Source organism: Hylobates moloch, unplaced genomic scaffold (genome assembly GCF_009828535.3).
Source record: "Hylobates moloch isolate HMO894 unplaced genomic scaffold, HMol_V3 SCAFFOLD_16, whole genome shotgun sequence".
Classification (NCBI taxonomy): Eukaryota; Metazoa; Chordata; class Mammalia; order Primates; family Hylobatidae; genus Hylobates; species Hylobates moloch.
The window spans coordinates 54,181,234-54,197,121 of record NW_026652291.1 but is presented as its reverse complement, the minus strand read 5'-3'; the positions used below and the strand labels follow the sequence as shown (position 1 = coordinate 54,197,121).

General features: G+C 40.7%; 1 pseudogene; it reads left to right on the top strand.

Annotated features, from left to right (window-relative positions):
• Positions 1 to 3,919: 3,919 nt before the first annotated feature.
• Positions 3,920 to 4,807, top strand: LOC116485015 (protein SET-like; annotated as a pseudogene).
• Positions 4,808 to 15,888: the final 11,081 nt, after the last annotated feature.

Below are 15,888 nucleotides of genomic sequence, written 5' to 3'. Positions count from 1 at the left end.
TCATCAGTCATAAGGTCAGTCCCCTGCTTTGACCTTTGCCAAATGGTGAGTGGATTGACTTTTCCCAGTATGAAACATAAGGAGCAATGTCTGACACTCAAATGTGAAGATACCCAGGGCCCATGTTAATTGTTAACTTTGTGATTTCTACACCAAACACAGGGCTTACTTTTAAGCATCTGCAGAAAATGATTTTTATTGTCAGAGGAAACCCAAAAATAACCATAACCTTGAATACTCAGATCGTTGAGCTTGATTAAGACACCAACCAAACTGCAGTACTGAGGTCATGGACTGCCTCTGGGAGGAATAGAATTCTGTCTGCCCCGGGTGCTGGGTGTATGAATAGGGCTGAGAAAGCAGGCAAGTCTAAGGTCTCCATGGAGCTCAATCCAGGGGGCAGGGCCTATCCTGGGAGCCAGATGTGAAAGTTTCCTGTCCATTTCTGTTGCTGGCTTTGCTTTCATGAGCAGACAATTCACAACAAATGAAATAGAAATGGTCCTTAAACATGAAACTTGTTCACACTCACTCATAATTAGAGGAATACAATTAAAACAACACCGAGATACCATTTCTTGCCTGTCAGGCTGGCAAAAATTAATAAATTTTACAACACATTCTGTTACATGCATTGCTGGTAGGATGTCAAGCTGGTACAACCTTTTAAAAGTGAAATTTGGCATTACTTTACAAAGCTACATGTGCGTTTACTGTTTGACTCAGAAATCTCATTTTAGAAATCTAGCCCAAAATTCGCTTCCAATGATATGACAGTACATATATACAAGATTGTTCATTGAAGCATCATTTGTAATTGCAAAATATTGGAATCAATCTAAATGCCTACAGATAGAATGATTGAATAAAACCATGGTTCATTTATACATGGAGTACTATATATCTGTAAAAAAAAAATGAGGAAAGTCTCTCTGAAATAATAGGTAGTGATTTTCCAGGACATACTTTTAAGTGAAAAAAGTAAAATGCAAAGAATATGTATAGTATACTATGCTTGATGTAAGAAAAAATGGAATACTAAAAGCATATACACGTATCTGCTCATTTGTGCCTAAGTATGCTATGCCTATTTACATACAGCTTCACTAACGGAATGTGTTGTAAAATTTATTAATTTTTGCTAACCCGACAGGGAATAATATACAGAAAAAATAAGCCAGGGATAATGAGATTGGTTACCTACAGAGGGTAGATGGAAACAGGGTGGAAAGAATGGGAAATGAGAACAGAGTGGTAGGAGCAAGGTATGAGCAGCACTTTTCTGAATATGCCTTTACTATGTAGCTCTGACTCTTAGAACTGTAGGAATGTCCCCCTCTCCCATTATAATTAATTAAATTCAACCCAGATGCTGGGGGAACCCCAAATAGAACAGAACAGTAAGAAAAGTAGCATTGGAAATAGTATTTTGACTATATGCTATAGCACTAAAGACTACTGTGTGCAAGTATTATAAAATGAACAGTATGCAAATATCTTAATCCATTTGGTAAATACTCATGGGGATATGCTTTAGCAATTCTGAAGCTACATATCTACTAGGATTGAACAAATAAATAAAAACATTGTGGGCCGGGCGCAGTGGCTCACGCCTGTAATCCCAGCACTTTGGGAGGCCGAGGCGGGTGGATCATGAGGTCAGGAGGTCAAGACCATCCTGGCTAACATGGTGAAACTCCGTCTCTACTAAAAATACAAAAAATTAGCTGGGCGTGGCAGCAGGTGCCTGTAGTCCCAGCTACTCGAGAGGCTGAGACAGGAGAATGGCGTGAACCCGGGAGGTGGATCTCGCAGTGAGCTGAGACGCGCCATTGCACTCCAGCCTGGGCGACAGAGCGAGACTCCGTCTCAAAAAAAAAAAAAAACATTGTGAATAATGAGAGCCCCATTTCTCAAGTAGAAGAAATAAGTTAAAAATAAGGAAGGGGGAGGAAGCTAGAATAAACCCTATAGTGTTAGAATAGGAGATATCAGCATAAACTCATGATTTTTATTATGTACACAGATGGCATAAAGAAGTAAATATAGATGTATATATACATGTGTAATATACAGACAAATATTTCCTATACCTCATGAAATCCCAGTAGCAATGAGCACACCTACCACCTATATTTTGGTTGTTAAATGCCATTCTTCAATAAAAGGAACCAGGGTTCCTTGCAGAATTGGTTGACTCCAGGATTGAGCCAGTGAAATGATAAGATTAGTCTGGAACATCTTGTGATGCCAGAAGGTAAAGAAGTACTCAAAAACTGATGGAGACATGCTGAAAGAATGTAAGAAACTTGAAGGGGTTCCTTTTGTAGTAAAAACTGGGACAATTTGAGCAACCACAATTTAAAAATTGTAATAATGGATTATACTCAAAATAAGCATCTATGGCTCTAAATTGATATAAGTAATTGAATGAATAATTAAGAGGCTGAGAAAGGACAATTCTTTCTTACAGTAGGATTCTGATTAATAAATGAAGAGGAAATTATTTAAATAAAAATTATTCTTAGGCAAATAGTAATAACTGTTCAGATAAGAACCATCATTGGGCACTAAAATTAATGAGCAAAAGTATAAGAAATAAGACTATTTGCATAGTCCTAAATTTTCTCTCCTAATTATTACAAAGGGAAAAAAATGTCTTTTTGGTAGAAAAACCTGGCATGCATCACGTTACCCTAGTCATCAAAGTTAATATCACCTAATATTGTGTATCCCTTGATATGGGACACTGAGAAGGGCACAATATCTCCTCTATGTTATTCTTGCAAAAAATTATAATTAAGAGAAATTATCAGATCAAAATCTAGGGAGATTTTTCAGAATAACTGGCTAGTAGGCTTCAAAAGTGTCACTGTTTTGGGAGACAAAAAAAGACTAAGGTGCTGTCACAAATTAGAGAACACTTAGGACACATGACAACTGAATACAACGTGGAATCCTGGATCGTACCAGTAAAAAAGACATTAGTGGAAAAACTGGCAAAATTATTTCAATGGGGTCTACGGATTAGTTAGTGGTATTGTATCAATGTTAATTTCCTGGTTTTGATCATCTTGCTAAGACTATATAAGATGTGGTCAAGAAAACTGGGTAAAGGATATCAGGGATCTCTGAACTTTGCAGTTTTTCTCTAAATCCAAAATTATTTCAAAATTTAAAAATTAGGCTGGGCATAGTGGCTCATGCCTATAATCCTAGCACTTTGGAAGGCTGATGTGGGAGGATCACTTGAGCCCAAGAATTCAAGACCAGCCTGGGCAACATGGCGAAACCCTATCTCTATTAAAAAAAAAAAAGAAAGAAAGTGTAAACATTAAAAAGAAATAACTGGTAAAGAGGAACAAAGGGAAGTACAAGTAAACATTTGCTTTTTATTAGAAACCTTAAGAGTCCAAGTCTTGAATTTTTACTACTGAAAACAGTACAAACTACAGATGATCATGGTTACTTGAACTTAAATCATATTCAAAACTATTACTAAATAGTGCTAACTAGAACCTGGGAAGGGTAGAGGGAAGGGGAGAAAAGGAAAGGTTTTTTTAACCAATACAAAATTATAGCTAGATAACAGGAGTAAGTTCTTGTGTTCTATAGCACTGTGGGGTGACTATAGTTATTATTTATTTGATATTTTAAAATGGCTACAAGAGAGAATTTTGAATGTTCTCAACACAATAAATGTTTGAGGTGACACTAATTACGTTGATTTGATCATTATGCGTTGTATACAGGTATTGAAATATCACACTGTACTCCATAAATATGTACAATTATTAAGTGTCAACTAAAAAAATTATTCATATTAAGAAAATGCTCTTAAAAAATGACCCTGAGTTTTTTGCCTGCTTCCTGATGAGTGAGGAGACCTGTGGTCTGGTTCTTGGACTTCCTTAGCCACATGGCCCCCAAACACCTGTCTCCACTCCCACCTCAAATGAAGAAACCAAGACCACCTCCTGTCCTGAGACCAGAGGAGACATTGACCTCTGCAGGCTTACTGAAGAAGGGAGAAGAAGAAGAGCAAGAAGCAATTGAGCACATTGATAAAGTGCTAAATGAAATAGACAGACTTAATGAACAAGCCAGTGAGGAGATTTTGAAAGTAGAACAGAAATATAACAAACTCCGTAAATAATTTTCTCAGAATAGGTCAGAATTGATTGCCAAAATCCCAGATTTTTGGGTAACGACATTTGTCAACCATCCAAAAGTGTCTGCACTGCTTGGGGAGGAGGATGAAGAGGCAGTGCATTATTTGACCAAAGTTGAAGTGATGGAATTTGATGACATTAAATCAAATTTCTGAATAGATTTTTATTTTGATGAAAATCCTTACTTTGGAAATAAAATTCTCTCCAAAGAATTTCATCTGAATGAGAGAGGTGATCCATCTTCAAAGTCCACTGAAATCAAATGGAAATCTGGAAAGGATTTGACAAAACATTCAAGTTAAACACAGAATAAAGCCAGCAGGAAGAAGCAGCATGTGGAACTAGAGAGCTTTTTTACCTGGTTTACTGACCATTCTGATGTAGGGGCTAATGAGTTAGGAGAGGTCATCAAAGATGATATTTGGCGAAACCTATTACAGTACTACTTGGTTTCCAATATGGATGATGAAGGAGAAGGAGAAGATGTTGATGAAGATGAAGAAGGAGAAAGAGAAGATGATGATGAAGAAGAGGAGGAAGGATTAGAAGGTATTGATGAAGGGGATGAGGATGAAGGTGAAGAAGATGAAGATGATGAAGGGGAGGGAGAGGAGGATGAAGGAGAAGATGACTAATAGAACACTGATGGATTCCAACTTTCTTTTTTAAATTATTATACTTTAAGTTCTAGGGTACATGTGCACAATATGCAGGTTTGTTACATAGGTATACATGTGCCATGTTGGTTTGCTGCGCCCATCAACTCATCATTTACATTAGGTATTTCTCCTAATGCTATCCCTCCCCCGGCCCCCCACCCCCCGACAGGCCCCGGTGTATGATGTTCCCTGCCCTGTGTCCATGTGTTCTCATTGTTCAATTCCCACCTATGAGTGAGAACATGCAGTGTTTGGTTATCTGTCCTTGTGATAGTTTGCTGAGAATGATGGTTTCCAGCTTCATCCATGTCTCTGCAAAGACTCTGTCTCCTTTTGAGATGGAGTCTCTCTCTGTCACCCAGGCTGGAGTGCAGTGGCGCGATCTCGGCTCACTGCAACCTCCGCCTCCCGGGTTCAAGTGATTCTTCTGCCTCAGCCTCCCAAGTAGCTGGGACTGCAGGTGAGTGCCACCACACCCGGCTAATTTTTTGTATTCTTAGTAGAGATGGGGTTTCACCGTGTTAGCCAGGATGGTCTCAATCTCCTGAGCTTGTGATCCGCCCACCTTGGCCTCTCAAAGTGCTAGGATTACAGGCGTGAGCCACCACGCCTGGCCCCAATTTTCTTTTTAAAAAAATTTTCTCCAATCCCTGGGAGCAGGTTGCAGTCTACCTTTTTCCCTTTTTTTCCTCTTGTGCTCAGTCACCCTGTTCTTGAGGTCTCTTTTCTCTACACCATGGTTCTCAACTTATTTTGGGAGAAATACCTTGAGCAGAATACAATGGAAAAAGTGTCTCTACCCCTTTCTGTTCAAAATTCATTTTTATCCTTTCCTGTCTGAACAAAAACTGTACAGAATCAACACCACCGAGCCCTGTGGGAAAAAAGAAAAACCTGTTCCCTTTGCTCTGCTGGAAGCTGGAAGTTGCGAGGCCTCTCTGTGTAGCAGTGCACAGAATTCTAGCTTCTTTTCTCCTTTCTCTGTACGTTGGGCTCAGAGAGTACACCATGTCTCTATGTGAATATGCACAGTTAGCATTTCCCAACATGCATCTGTCTACTTTCTCTTGTTTAAAAAAAGATGAAAAAACTTAAAAAAATGGAGGTATAGAAGGTGCAAAGGGTGGGTTGGAGATGTTTGGGTGGGTTAAGTGGGCATTTTGACAGCATAGCTTCTCCTTTGGCATGGTCAGTCGTGATATTTGACAGACATCCTTATGTTTAAGATGACACTTTTAAAATAAATTCTCTCCTAATGATGACTTGAGCCCTGCCACTCAATGGGAGAATCAGCAGAACCTGTAGGATCTTATTTGGAATTGACATTCTCTATTGCAATTTTGTCCCTGTTTATTTTTAAATTTTCTTTTTGTTTCACTGGAAAGGAAAGATGATGCTCAGTTTTAAAGGTTAAAAGTGTATAAGTTGCTTTGTTATGATAAAACTAAATGTGTACACAAAGGATTTGATGCTTTTCTCTCAGCATAGATATACTTACTATGACCTTCCAGGTCTGACTTGTATAACATCACTGTCAAACTTTGTCACCCTAACTTCATATTTTTTGATACACACTTTACAGGAAAACCTCAGGGCCATGTAGATTTAGTAACAGGATTTGAATCAATCTATTAATATCTCCCTAGCTGGGAAACATGGGTACAATTCGCCATTGGTTTCTGATAATATTCACATCATTTGGGATACCAGAGTGCTCAATACTCAGTTCTCAGAACGTTGTACCCTTGATTTTTAATCTCCAGGTGGCAGTTTTTAAAATTCGCCTTTTACCAGGATATAAAGTAATAGTGCCTGCCACCACCATCAAATAGACCTGGTGCTTTAATGCCAAGTTATATATGGGAGAGTTGCTGGCATGTCTTCGTTGGCTGTGTAAAATGTGGCCAAGAAGATGGGCTCTCAGAGTAAGAAGTCTGTGTTAATTAGGAGCAACTGTCCCAGCTCTCTGGTATAAAGTTGTCAAATATGACTATATAAATCCGGGTGGGGCAATAGACTCAGCTCTGTCTGCTCAATGCCATTTTGCAGAGAAGAATTGTAATGCGTAAGCTTTTTAGTGTTGTTAAAGTATAATAGCTGAAATTAAATGCCACTTTTTCAGAGGAGAGTTAATGGACAATCTGGTGAAATTCAAAGCTTTTTGATGTATAAAACTTGATAAATGGAACTATCCCACCAACAGGCAAAAGTGTAACAACCTATCTAGATGGATAGTACGTAATTTCTGTACAGGTCTCTGTTTAGCAAATACAACACTGTATAGGGATCAGGAATCTTGCTCCAATAAAAGAACATAAAGGTTTTTTTTGGAAAGAATGACTCTAAGAGATTGGCTCATTTTTCCTCACCTGGTGAAGCACAGCTAGAAATAAGAGATAAGCCAAAGAGACATTTTATGCATATGTCTCAAACTCTATGCATGCAAGGCTCTTTGCTTTATTCCAAGGAGGTACGTCAGTCTTTATTCAGAGCCTTTTCTTTCTTAATTCTTGTAAAACTCTGTCAAGGTTGGCTTTGGGTTTTTAGTTCAGAAGAGAGTAATACTGCATCGGACTATTATGGAGGCAGGTCCACAGTAAGTGACCCACTAATGTGTTCACCAGGTCACATTTTGTAAACTTTCCAAAGGTAAGATATCTTAACCACAATTGGTTCAGACTGCCTGCTGCCACTCTGACTTGCCCTCCAGCACACATCACCTCATGTCAGATGGCATTGAAGAGGCTGTAGGCGTTTTTTGAGCTCTAGCTAAGTAGAAGTCAATTAGGGTTTGTTGGAATATATATGTATATTTTAGAGTTACTTCTGTGTATTATTAAATTATTGCTAGCGTAACCAGAGTAGGAATGTCTTCCAGGAATATGCCCACTGTCTAATTTGGTATCTAATTTTGTATTTGTAATTTTGTATCTTTTTTTTTTTTTAAGAGTCCCTCCTCCCAACAACCAACAATTGTCTGAGCTTCAGTTCCCTAAAATTTCGGGTCCACCCGTGGCATTATGCTAATATTTGAAGGAACAGCCAGTTGGAAATGTTAAAACAAGGAATTAAGCAGGAAAACAAACCCTTGTTAATTAGTGTAAACAAAAGATAAGAAAGCACAGTGCCCTTGATCTATTTAGCATGTGGATAAAGAGCTAACAAACTTTAGCAGATCCTGAGGCCATCACTGTGGTTAAAGCATGTGTGATAATTGATGTTAGTAGTAATGACCTTGAGTCATGAAGGAAAGCTTAAGCTGTTGAATATACTCGTTAAAAATACAGAGAAACATATAATTCACCTTAGGAATATTTTCTACAAATGTTTAAAATAGAAATGTTGGTGCTTACACATTCAAATTTTCAATGATCCAGAAACTTACCCAAGAACAATTAATTATCCAAGGGTTTGGTTGTCCTGGGTTTTATTCTGGTTTGGTTACGTAAAGCTGGAATGGTGGGTTATGATCTTTATTCCAAAAATCAGAGTAGTGTGCTGGACCAATCAGTTGAATCCAACTTCCCTTGCCCTAACTGCACACGTTTAGCACATTTCTCAAAGAATCGTCACCAGTGAGGTAGGCCACACTTAGAAAGTGCTGGAGAACTGAGAATTTTGCTAAAGGTGTTTGTGAAGGCAGAATAGTGTCAAGGCTGGGCTATAGGCCATAGAGCCAAGCAAATGTACTTATACTTGCTTAAAGAGAGAGAGAGAGGGGGAGAGCGAGAGAGAAGCTATAGTTGCCAACATTTATTGAATACTTACAATGTGGCAAGCACTGTGCAAAATATTGCTTCATATAAATCATGTGTCTGAATTAATCAGCCTAACGACTCAATCAAGAAGCTATTTATTAGTCCCATTCTTCAGAGGAAGACATTAAGGCTAAGAAAAGTTAAGAAATTTGTCCAAGATCAGAGAGCTTCCTAACCCTGGCACTATTAAGATTTGGGGCTGTATAATCCAAGGGAAAGTTCTGCAACTTTCAGCTGTTTAGAACATCTTTGGCCTCTATGCCTTTACCCACTTGATACCTGTTGTGGCAAATAAAAATATCTTCAGATATTGCCAAATGCCTCCTCGGGATGTGGAATCATCTTTGGTTGAGAACTATGTTTACCAGCAGGCGTGGAGTCACTGCTACAAACCCAGCCTCCACTGGTGCTCCTTCTGCAGCCGGAGGGCCGGACCTCCTCTCTGTTATGTGGACACATTGTATACTAAGCATCAGGCAGCCTTACCAAATGCTCCAGAACCTGGAACTGGACACAGGGAGGCTTTCAGGCCCTGCCCACATTTCCAGGCCCTGAGACTTCCATCAAGCAATTGCTGGGCCACCCCTTTGGGAGAACTCCATATCCTACCAGAAATCTATAGAGGCTTGTGGTTATTCTTATGCCTTCCCTCACTTTCACTCTGCTTAGCATCCAATCCTCAGAAACTGAGGTTGAGAGTTGTGGCTGTATCCTACTTTCACTAAAGAAGGTGGGATGGTAAATTTTTTAATTTTCCATTCTTTTCAACTTTTATATGCCTTTTGGGAAGGGAATTGAACCAAAATACTTCTATTCTGTGATCCTTACTAGGAGCCTTGGTCCAATTTTTGTTCCTGTGTCTCAAATCTGTGAGAGAGAGGGAGAGACAGATGGACAGAGAGAATACAGGTGTCTAAATGTAAACCCATGCATGCAGAGTTTTAACATTAGCTACGCTTCTTCCTAAACTGACATTGGGATGAAGCTCCAAGAAGGTACACAGAGCTCTTCTTAGAACTATAGAATTTCAGAAAAACATTTAAAAAATCTTGTTGTGGGAATAATATAATGATGCAAAATTCCTTTGAAAATTACTGTAAATATGCAGCGACATTAAATATGCTTGAAAATTATATACTACTTAATGACATAATTAATCTTTTATATCTGTTAACTGAGATGAATACAAAAATATGCTGTCTTCTTTATTCAAACACCTGAAAAGTCAAGGTTCTTGACAAGCCTTGCAGGCTTGTTATCAACTGTGTGTGTGCTCAAAACCTCCTACCATCAGACAGCCCAGGAGAGTGCCAGCAGCTGCAGTGTAAGGACTGTTTTTATTTAGCTTATTCTGTGAAGCACATTAAACGTTTCTCATATATTTAGAAATCTTGAAAGCATTTGTGGATGACGGTGACTTTAACAATTCTGAGAGTAGAAAGTGCTCAGTGGTTCTGAGTGTTGGGTGATTCGATCTAGGTGAGGGATCCCTCCTCCCCTCCTCCACTCTCTCTCGTCCTTTCTTTTCCTCCCTCATCTTCCCTCCTCCTTTCACTTTCTCTTCTCTCCTTTCCTTTCTCTTCTCTCATTCTCTTTCTCTCTCTTCCTCTCACATATACACGTGTACTCCTACCCCTCTTTTTTCAAAGCTCTTTTTTCAAAGGTTTTAAATTCCCAATGGTTTAGTAATTGCCCAATGATAGTGCTAATTAAATTAGACCTCCAGAGGGAAGGCTACTCTTGAGTCTAAATGGCCTTGTGAGTTTTCCTATCTCTAATTTTATTCTAGCAAACTTCTAGAAAGCCTCTGCCTTGCTTGTCTTTAGTTTTACTATCTTCTGCTTATTAAGTATTTATCTCTTACCCTCCTCCCCACATATTATAACCTCCTCAGGGCAGAAACTATGCCTTTTAAATGGATGCTATTCTAGTGACTACTCAGGAAATGTTTGTTGACATATTGGACATTTTGACTCTCCCAGGTCTATGGCTGCTAATGAGACATTGCTGGTCACTTCTTCCTCCTCTTGGGCAGCCCCCTTTAGGGTAACTATATGCCAGACTTGTTTAGTGTAACCATTTTGGTATAAAACATGTTGAAGCTTTATGTTCCGTTCCACCTCAGAAGAACAGTAAGAAAACCAACAGAGTGACCTATCTCGTTTTCTCAAAAAACCATGGAGTGCAAAATAGCAGAAATCACCAGTGCCTGGCCTTATGCCTGGAGGCTTTCTGAGCTTGAATTCCTGGTGCAGAAATCACTGCATGACTCTGGCTTCCCCATACTTGAGGTTGTGAAGGCGCCAGGATGGGGAAAAACCCTGTAGGATTTTAATCTTATGTGCATCATCCATAGGCTTCTCCCCCTTCTTGCCACTACTGGCTCAGGACACACACATAGTTCTATGAAATAAAACATATTTGTTCCCTATCTTTCAGTCTTTTCCAATGTAATGTATCAAAGACATTCAAAAGTTTGAGCAAAGGCTGTTCTTTCTCTGACTTTGTTTCATCACAGGCAAGTCTGCTAAGGAAAACAGCACATGCTAGCCAGAAGAACTTGAAAAAGTCCAAGATGTATAGATTTCTCATTTCTGTCCCCAAAAATCTTTCTATTTATATTCTCTGAGTGTCAAAATGGATATGACTCAGCTGTGATACACCAAAAGATGAGGCAGCATGTTAATTCAACCCCCACTCTCTCTCTCAGCATATGGCAAGGTTTATGGCTGCCAAAAAATGCACAGACTCTTGCCCCCAAATACGAATGAACCAAAAACCCTGTGCTTTATGAAACCAAAGGCTGCATCTCCACCAGCTTGCACTGGATATGCAGACTTTCTGGGCCTGACCAAGCTGAAGGTACAAATGATGCACAGGATGAGGAGTTGGTCTTTCCCATGTGGGGTTTGTGCCATACTCTTCTCTCCGAAAGCCTGCCTCGCTGCAGCCTCCATCCCCATCTTCCAAGAGAAATCATACAAAAGATCTCTCTCCCCAAGTCCTTCTGAAGTAGTCTCTCCTTTAAAAAACAACCAGGACATTGTTTCCTGAGCATTTGCCAGGAATGCCAGAACAAGTCTTAGCTCCACCAATAGAGAAATAACAAACAGGATTCCTTTTCAGAAAACATTGCATGTATACATGCATATTTGGGGTAAAGGTAGGGAGAATGAATTATCCCTTTCAAGCAAGTTGTGAGTTTTTTTTTTCTCTCGTTGTCCAGGCTGGAGTGCAATGGTGCAATCTTGGCTCACTGCAACCTCCACCTCCCAGGTTCAAGCGATTCTTCCACCTCAGCCTCCCAAGTAGCTGGGATTACAGGCAGCTGCCACCAAGCCTGGCTAATTTTGTATTTTTAGCTGAGACAGGGTTTTGCCATGTTGACCAGGCTGGTCTTGAACTCCTGACCTTAGGTGATCCACCTGCCTTGGCCTCCCAAAGTGCTGGGATTACAGGCGTGAGCCACCACGCCCAGCAGCGGGTTTTTATCTAACAGAGTAAGTTTCTCCTGGTGAGTGCTGGCCACACTGGCAAGAGGCTTAATGGTAATTTTGTTGCCATCAGACGCTGAGATTAGTTCCTGAGCTTTGTCTCTTGAGGACTACCTGGGGCTGGGAGGTGAAGATGGGAACTGGCATGTGGTTGCACTGAGAGTTGTTTGTACGGGGTTGCCATGATATGAAACTGGGATTACACTGCAATTCAGTTTTTTCTCTCCTGTTTTCCCTGGACAGTCTGTAACAAATCCATTGTTAGCAATATGTGTGTTCAGTCGTTTAGTAAAATTCCAGCCTATTCTTGTGGTGCTGATGAAAACTGAGAGAGAGCAAGGGAATTTGGACTCCTGACTCATCTCTGTTAAGCACTTTGAAGGCTCTGTCTGCCTTGAATGGTGATGGCAGGTGAGGTCGAGAGCCAGCTTCTTCTTGGCTCTGGCAAGAAGTCACAGAGCCCTATACCCTTAGAGTTTTATTCTTCAGATGTCTAAATTGTTTTTCTAAATTGCTTTAGCAAAAAACCCTGTGCAACTGATAGGGGGCGGAGGCATCTGTGTGTTTGAGAGCTCCTTGTTGTCGATGTTGGTGTCTAGATAACCCACAACCCAGTCCATTCCCATCTGGCCCGAGATGAAGCAGCTCCTCAGAGCTGTTCCTTTTAAGTTCTTCCCCCACCTCCTACCTAATGCACTGTACTTGAAAACTTATTCAATGATATAATACTATAATCATCATTGAAATGCCTCAGGAGCCTGGAAATGGCTCAACTTTGATCAACTATTAATTTTTTTATTTGTTCAATGGACCCAGGAAGAAAGAGAGGGTCTGCTGCCATCCAGTTGACCACCAAAACCTCAGTGAATCTTGGCACAGATTTGCTCCCTGCCAAGAGAAGCTGGACTATTGCCTGAAGCAGCAAGAGATGAATGGTTCCTTCTGTAGGTCCTGGCATGAAAACATCTCATTGTTCTATCCTGGTCTGTAGGGGCTGCGACTGGGCCCCCCTCAGAGACCTCAAGCACACCAGCCTCCAGGAGAGTCGCCTGCCAGCTTCCATTCCTCCCTCTTTCCTGATGTCATCAAAGCCAGTGGTTGGGTCTGGGTTGAGGAGTCTCGATTTGTCCTCTTTTGTGACCTCAAAAATAAGTCTCCATTTTTCCTAGTCCATGAGAAGAATAGTGGAAGAAAAATCCCTGAAACAGAAGTGCAATTTTTTTTTTTTTTTTACAAACAGTCAAGTCTCCATGATCATAAAGTTATACAATGTTAAATCTAGATGATCAAGTAGCCAAACCTCCTGGCTTTGCAGTTGAGGAAACTGAGGTCCAAAAGGATTAGGAGACATGCTTAAAGATTTGATACCTGCTAACACCTCATCAGAGACACCTTACAATATCAAATGTAATAGGGGAAAAGTGAGAAAAGAATACCTTCCTAAGTGACATCATCTCCCCAAGTGCTACTCATCTTTGTGCCCTCAGCAGTTAGCACAGAGAATGCTCTGTAAATGCTTTCAATGAGTATGAAAAAGTGAGGACCTAGCACAAGATTGTCTTATGTTGTAGTTTTGCATTTACCCATAATTAGCTCAATAAATATGTGTTAAATTATTATGACAGCTAATGCTTCTTGCATGTACTACATAGCATGTTACATACCTGGTATTTTGCATGTATTTTCTCAACCCTCTCAGAAGCCTTGTGTGGTAGATAACATCACTATCTCCATTTCACAAATAAGGAGGCAGAAGCATCGAGAGGTTTGGTACTTACCACTGTCACAGAGCTGACAGTGATGGGGTTAAGATTCAAGCTCAGGGTGACTGGCTGCAGAGCCCACTCTTAGCTTCTACACTGTCTTGCAGAAATTAGTTGTATGCCTAGCACTGTGCTAGGAGTTGTAGAAGATAGTTTTCTTAAGAAGTTTACATTTTCTGGGACAAACATGATCTGCATCGCAGCAGAGCTTTGAGCTGGGGCAGTGATAGAAGGAACCGGAGGAATGACTGTGATGGTTTTCCCTGTGCTCTGGCTTCTCCTTTTCATCTTTGGGAAAATTTACCCTATGAATGCTGAGAAAGTAGAGAGAAGCTTGAAGATTCATAAGAGACTGCTGCTGCCCCGGAGTATATGAGGGAGCAAAGAAGGAAAATATATTGGCCCCAGAGGAGGGTAGTCCTTCTCTCTTGTGTATACACACACACACACACACACACACACACACACACACACACACACACACACACACAGAAGTTGAGGTTGCCTGTATTGGGTTCTAGATTTCACAGTTTTCTAAGTTAGTCGCACGTCCAAAGAAAGATGAGTTGGATGATTTGGAAACGAGGAAATATGGTTGTCGTTTTACTTATTCTTTCAGAAGTAATTTAGTGAATGTCCATCATGTAGCCACTAGTACTCCAGACCTTGTGAATATTGACAATGATCAACAAGAAATGGTCTTTGCCCTCAAGGTATTCTTGTGTATCACTAGTGAAGTTTACAGTGCAGTGAAATAAAACCTGTGATTGGGGTGAGTGCAGGTACTTTACCAAATCCTGACCATATTAAAATGATTAGGATGCAGTCCTTTAAGGGAAAGACTGAAGCTCTTTTCCTTGGAGAAGGCAGACATAGGAAGAAATGAGAGTTGACATCTTGGAGAGAAGATCCATCATGATGACATAGGCTGTGAGCCTCTGGGTCCTGGGAGAGCTTGGGCAGGAGGGGGATGGGCTTTGGTCACAGATGTTGTACAGAAAATTCCACACTGGCTGTGAGGAAGTACTGAATGACCTCAAAGGTTCTTGGAGACTTCAGTACTTTATAATGCTCTGTCCCCATTTGAGTGGGCAAATGCAGGCAGAGGTGTAGGACTCACAAGGAATCCTTTACATCTCCTAACTCCTTGCATTTCCATGGCATGGAGTAGAGAAGATCAAATGAGCAGAGGGCCTGCAGGGGTGTGGGGAGCAACAGCAAGGCCACTCTGGGGTGCGGGGAGATGTGGAGGGACTTGTAAAATGGTGCTTGACCTTCTCAGGCTTAGAATTCTACTAGGTCCCTGATGCCCTTGGAAAACACATTGATTGTATTCTGGAAGAGCTTTATCAGCCTTGAAGCTCCCATTTAGCTTACCTATGTGCTGCCTGCTTCACTCATGGGAATCAGTGTTCTTCTATACGGTCTAGTGCACAAGCCTGAACACCAGGAAGACGTACTTATGGGATGCAGCTATGAGAGGCATTCTATTGCCTGAACATACCATAGTATGTCCATGTGGACCTCTAGGCCTTTGCTCAGACTGCACCATCTGGAGCACCTCCCCTCAGGGCAGCAGATACAAATGTGCAGGCTGTGCCTTATGTAAGGCCACCAAGCTGAAGAGTCTGGAAGAATTGGCATCTTGCCTACAGCCTACACTCTGGGCTCCTTGAGTGGAACAGTGTTGGATTTGAGGTAGAGCCTTTTCCTCATTTAAACAAAGGGATCCTATCACTGGCTGCAGTCCTGTCTCCTCACTCCCCAGCTGTCTCAGTCCTATTCACACCTGTTCCATTCCCCACCCTCAACACCACCATCCATGCACAATTAATGCTCCTCCCTTAGCTTTCTCAGAGCACCTTACTTATAACTTTAAATCCCTATCATGGCCAAAATTATTTTATTATTGCTTTGAGGTCATGTGATTCTAGCTTGGCAGTTATGTACTGTCTTGAAGATACTACTCTCCTGTCTTTTCTGGCTTAATGCTGTCACGGAGAAGCTTGTATTGTTCTAATTGCTATTCCTTTGTAGGAAAT